Source organism: Halichoerus grypus, chromosome 12 (assembly GCF_964656455.1).
Source record: "Halichoerus grypus chromosome 12, mHalGry1.hap1.1, whole genome shotgun sequence".
NCBI classification, from domain to species: domain Eukaryota; kingdom Metazoa; phylum Chordata; class Mammalia; order Carnivora; family Phocidae; genus Halichoerus; species Halichoerus grypus.
Window position 1 is genome coordinate 40,803,434 of NC_135723.1, and position 6,653 is coordinate 40,810,086.

Genomic DNA, 6,653 nt, shown 5'->3' on the forward strand with positions numbered 1-6,653 from the left:
TGGCTCAGTCGTTAAGCATCTGCCTTTGGCTCAGGTCATGATCTCAGTGTCCTGGGAACAAGTCCTGCATCAGGCTCCATTTCTCCCTCTCCTACTCCCCCACCCCACTTGTGTTTCCTCTCTTGCTGTCCCTCTCTCTCTGTCAAATAAATAAATAAAATCTTTTAAAAAAAAGATTAAAAAAACACAAAGAACTAGTATTTCTTCACTCACACAGTATCTACAGACTGCAGAGAACTGGAGAAGAGCTCAAGAGAGAGCAAAGACAACACTCCATGGATAAAGAACACTCTTTGCTAGTATTTGCTATCAACTAAGACAGATGTATAATCACGACACTTTAAAAATGGAGCACAACCATCAATGGTACACTTGGCAGAGGGGAAAATGCATTAAGCAAATGGTGGGAGACTGACACCAACATTCTGCCTACTTTGAACTTTTCTGAAATTTTGGACCAGTCCCTGAACTTGTGTTTTTAATTTCTAAGGTGCAGATGATGGGGTTTGCCCAGTACAGATGTGAGATCCAAACTTTACTTTGATTGCATCCCTTAGGGGTCTGCTGTTAAGTTTTGGTTGTGACGCAGAATTAAGTTCACAGTTAAGTGTCAGAATCTCCCCACATTCCCAGAATTCTATATACAGTCACTCACCCAGCTGTTCCCTTCTACTGCAGGAGGGGATGGGGCCATATCCTATGACTGGTTTAGAGCCTGAGCTCCTGGACAGGCAGATGCTTCACTTCAAGAGTATATGTTTCCTATTAGGGACACTCAATTTTTTGCTTTGAACCGCCCCTTACCTCTAGACTAGTTCTCTAGTTTCTAGATTTTACTCATGCTGATCTGGGTACAGTCTTGTTTTCACCTTTTGCATATAACTTTCCCCCAGCAATTCTCTCAAAAGCATCCATATTTCAAGAATGGATTTGGCACCCTTAAGGCATTTCTTACTGCCTTACATCACAGAGACCCACTCACATGTATTAGCTTTAAACCCACTGAAGACAAGTCTTTGTTTTTTGAAAATTCTTAAAATCCTTACCACCTAGTAAATCTCTTAAACATGAAACAACATAATCAATGTTGGATAAATACTCAGGGATTTCACTTTACAAAACATATTTTTCAAAGTAATTAGATTTCATTTCAAATACACTATATTAAACAGAACACACATTCTTCTCAAGTGCATGTGGGATATTCTCCATGATAGATCACATGTGAGGCCATAAAACAAGTCTCAATAAATATAAGACTGAAATCATATCAGACATCTTTTCTAACTGCAACTTTATGAAACCAGGAATCAACTACAAGGAGGAAAGTGGAAAAATCACAAGCATATGGAGACTAAACAACATGCTACTCTCCAACCAAATGGTCAATACAGAAATCAAAGAGAAAATTAAAAAGTACCTTAAGACAAATAAGAATGAAAATACAATGCTTCAAAATCTATGGGATGCAGTAAAAGCTGTTCTAAGAGGGAAGTTTATAGTGATACAGGCCTACTTCAAGAAATAAGAAAAATTTCAAATAAAGAATTTAACCTCACACCTAAAGGAACTAGAGAAAAGGACAAAGCCCAAAGTTAGTAGAAGGAAGGAAAGTTGGTTCTCTTATTTTTTAAGTAATCTCTACTCCTAACATGAGGCTCAAACTCACAACCCTGAGATCAAGAGTTACATGCTTGGGCCACCTGGGTGTCTCAGTCATTAAGGTCATGATCCCAGGATCCTGGGATCGAGCCCCACATCGGGCTCCCTGCTCTGCCAAGCCTGCTTCTCCCTCTCCCACTCCCCCTATTTGTGTTCCCTCTCTCTCTGTCAAATAAATAAATAAAAATCTTAAAAAGTGGGGCACCTGGGTGGCTCAGCTGCTTGGGCTTGCGCCTTCTACTCGGGTCATGGTCCCAGCGTCCTGGAATCGGGTCCTGCATTGGGCTCCCTGCTCAGCAGGGAGTCTGCTTCTCCCCCTGCTCCTTCTCTCTCTCTCTCTCCAATAAATAAATAAAAATTTTAAAAAACATCTTTAAAAAAAGTTACATGCTCTACTGATTGAGCCAGCCAGGTACCCCAAAAATTGGTTCTTTAAAAAGATATAAATTTTTAGAAAAACTATCAAGAAAAAAAGACAGATGGCCCAAATAAATAAAATCAAAAATGAAAGAATTTACAATCAATACTACAGAAATACAAAGGATCATAAAAGACTACTATGAACAATTATACATGAACAAATTGGAGAACCTAGAAGAAATGGATGAATTCCTAGAAATATACAATCTGCCAAGACTAAATACATGAGAAAGAGAAAATCTAAACACACCAATTAGTAGTAATAAAATTGAATCAGTAATCAGAAAAACTTAAAAGTCAAAAAGAAAAAAAAAAAACATTTAAAAATCTGGGACCAAAGCCTTCACAGATGAGTTCTACCAAACATTTAAAGAATAATTATTACCTATTCTTCTCAAGCTATTCCAAAAAGCTGAAGAGGAAGTAATGCTTCCAAGCTCATTCCCAAGGCCAGCACTACCTTGATACTAAAACCAGACAAAAACATTACAAAAGAAAAAAAAAATTACAGGCCAATATCCCTGATGAGCATAGATGCAGAAGTCCTCAACAAAATATAGAAAATCCAATTAAAAATACATTAAAAGGATCATACACCATGATCAAGTGGGATTTATTTCAGGGATGCAAGGGTGGTTCAGTATCTGCAATCTATCAATATGATATACCACATTAACAAATGAAGGGTAAAAATTGTATGATCACCTCCAACAGATACAAAGAAAGATTTGACAAAATTCAACATCCATTAATGATAGAAACTCTCAACAGAGTGGATATAGAGGGAATGTACCTCAACATAATAAGGGCCATATATGCCATACGAACAGTGAAACACTGAAAACTTTTAGGATTAGGAAGAGGACAAGGATGCCCACCCCTGACATTTTATTCAACACAGTACTGGAAGTTTTAGCCACAGCAATTAGACAAGAAATAAAAAGCACCTGCATTGGAAGAAGTAGAATGTCACTATTCACAGATGACATGATGCTATATATATAGAAAATCCTAAAGCCTCCATCCAAGAACTATTAAAATAAAGGAGTTTAGTGGAGTGGCAGGATGCATAATTAATATACAGAAAGCTGTTGCATTTTATACACTAAAAACCTGCTATCAGAAAGAGAAATAAATAAAACAATCCCACTTATAATTGCATCAAAAAGAATTAAAGACCTACGAGTAAATTTAACCAAAGAGGTGAGAGACCTCTGAAAAGCATAAGATGTTGATGAAATAAACTGAAGAGGATATTAATACGACGTAAGGAAAGACATACTGTGCTCATGGGTTGGAAGAATACTGTTAAAATGTCCATACTGCCCAAAGCAATCCACAAATTTAATGAAATTCCTATCAAAACATTAACAGCATTTTTCATAGAACTAGAATAAAGAATCCTAAAATTTGTGTGGAACGGCAATAGACCCTGAATAGCCAAAGCAATCTTCAGAAAGAACAAAACTGAAGGTATGATGCTTCTAGATTTCAAACTATACTGTAAAGTATAGTAATTGAAGCAGCACGGTACTGTCACAAAAACAGACACACGTCAGTGGAACACAGTAGAAAGCCCAGAAATAAACGGATGCTTATCCTGTCAATTAATCTACACCAAAGGAGTCAAGATATATATAATGAGGGAAAAGACAGTCTCTTCAATAAATGGTTTTGGGGAAACTGGAAAGCTACATGTAAAAGAATGAAACTAGAGCACTTACGCCATATAAAAAATAAACTCAAGATGGATTAAAGGCTTAAATATAGACCCTGAAACTACAAATCTCCTCAGTGAAAACATAGGCAGTAAGTTGACATTGGTCTTAGTGATTTTTTTTTTTTGCATCTGTCTCCTCAGGCAAGGACAACAACAACAAAATAAACAAATGGGACTACATCCAACTAAAAAAAAAAAAAAAAAGTTTGCCTAGTGAAGGAAAACATCAACGAAATGAGAAGGCAACCTACTGAACCGGCTAAGATATTTGTAAGTCATGTATGTGATTAGAGGCTAATATCCAAAACAAAATAAACAAATGGGACTACATCCAACTAAAAAAAAAAAAAAAAGTTTGCCTAGTGAAGGAAAACATCAACGAAATGAGAAGGCAACCTACTGAACCGGCTAAGATATTTGTAAGTCATGTATGTGATTAGAGGCTAATATCCAAAATATAAAGAACTCCTAAGATTCAGTATCAACAAAACAATCCAATTAAAAAATGGGCCGAGGACCTGACTAGACATTTTTCCAAAGATGCAGACAGATGGCCAATAGGCACATGAAAAGGTACTTAACATTACTAAGCATCAGAAAAATGCAAATGAAAAACCACAAGGACAGATCACCTCATACCTGTTAGCATGCTAATATCCAAAAGACAAGGAGCAGAGGAGGGCAGCAGGGGGTGGCCCGGTACTTCCAGGGAGAGCCCGTGGGTTGGCACTGGTGCAGAGAGAGCATCTGCCAGTAGCCCCACGCGTTCCCGGGGAACCGGTCCCCGCGTGTGTGTGTGGCCCGCGGTGCACGTGACGCTGGGGGAGTAACACACAGCCTCAACCAGTTGGGCGGGTGGCATCATGAGCGAGGTGTTCACCAAGGAGCTGGACCCGTGCACCGAATGGCTGAAGAGCACCAGCAGCCGTCAGAGTCCCAGGTCAAGAGCCTCTGCCAGAAGGCTAAAGACACCCTGTCAAAAGAATGCTACGTACAAGAAGCTCGATGGCCAGTCACCGTCTGTGGAGATGTACAGGGACAATTTCATGATCTCATGGAACTGTCTAGAATTGGTGGCAAATCACTAGATACAAACTACTTGTTTACGGGAGAGTATGTTGACAGGTGATATTATTCAGTTGAAACACTTATTCTGCTCGTAGCTCTTCTGGTTTGCACACATCACCATTCTCCAAGGAAATCATGAGAGTAGACAGATGACACAAGTATATGGTCTCTATGATGAATGTTTAGCAAAATATGGAGATGCGAATGTTTGGAAATATTTTACAGATCTTTTTGACTGTCTTCCTCTCACTGCCTTGGTGGACGGGCAGCTAGTCTGTCTCCACGGTGGCCTCTCACCATCCATAGCTACACTGGATCACATCAGAGGGCTTGAGAGCCTGGAAGTTCCTCATCAGGGTCCAATGTCTGACTTGCTGTGTCAGATCCAGACGATCAGGGTGGTTGGGGTGTGTCTCCTCGAGGAGCTCGTTACACCTTTGGGCAAGACATTTCTGAAACATTTAATCATGCCAAGGGCCTCACACTGGTATCCAGAGCTCTCCAGCTGGTGATGGACGGATGTAACTGGTGCCATGACCAGAACGTAGTAACGATTTTCACTGCTCTTAACTATTGTTATCATTGTGGTATTCAAGCTGAAATCACGGAACTTGAGGATACTCTAAAATGCTTTCTTGCAGTGTGACCCAGCACCCAGCAGAGGCGAGCCAAATATTACTCATAGTACCCCAGACCACTTCCTGTAATGAAATTTTAAACTTGTACAGTGTTACCACAAACCTTATATTGACCTAATGGAAATGGGAAGAGCAACAGTAACTCCAGATTGTCAGAGAACAGTTAACATTCAAAACACTTGTTTTCAGATGGACCATTAATGTGCCACATAAAAACACAAAGCCTTTTGTCAACAGCCGTGACCACTTGAGAAACCACTGGTTTGTTGTACGCCAAAGCGATATTGCCGGTGAAGAAACCAGTTTCTGGCATAGTGCTGTTTGTAGTTACTTTTGCTTTCTCTGAGAGACTGCAGATAATAAGATGTAAACGTTAACATCTCTTGAATACAGTTTACCTTCCATTTAGCTATTGCGTTACTCAGCATGGCTGTAGATAAGGATAGCAGCAAACAATCAGTGGAGCTTAATGGACATTTTTAAAAAGTAAGTACCAAGGCCTCCCCTCTACTTGTGAGTTTTGAAATCATCTTGTTTTCAGAAAGTCAGAAACTGGTGAATTGTCTTCAACAGAACTGTTTTTGCCCCTCCTGTAAGACAACATTACTGTGCAAGAGCACTGCGGTATGTTTCAAAACAAGTAACGAATGTCGGTGAGGATGTGGAGAAAAGGAAACCCTTGTGCACTGTTGGTGGGATTGTAAATTGATGCAGCCACAATAGAAAACAGTATAGAGTTTCCTCAAAAAATTAAAAATAGAACTACAATATGAACCAGGAATTCTACTTCTAGGTATTTACCAAAAAAATGAAAACAAGAATTTGAAAGGACATGTGTACTGCTATGTTCACGGCACTATGTGTAACAGCCAAGATATGGAAACAACTTAAATGTTCATCAGTGGGTGAATGGATAAGGAAGATGAGGTATTGATAGACAATGGATTACTATTCAGCTATAAAAACAATGAAATCTTGCCATTTGCAATAACATGGATGGGACCTGGAGAGTTTTAATAAGTGAAATAAGTAAGACAGAGAATGACAAATATCATATGACTTCACTTGTGGAATCTGAAAAACAGAACAAATGACCAAACAAAACAAAAGGACTCAGATACAGAGAAACTGATGATTGCCAGGAA

The 6,653-nt window shown here is 39.1% G+C and overlaps 1 pseudogene; it reads left to right on the forward strand.

Moving 5' to 3' along the window:
• The first annotated feature begins 4,856 nt into the window (after positions 1-4,856).
• LOC118532722 (serine/threonine-protein phosphatase 2A catalytic subunit beta isoform pseudogene) lies at positions 4,857-5,577 on the forward strand (annotated as a pseudogene).
• Positions 5,578-6,653: the final 1,076 nt, after the last annotated feature.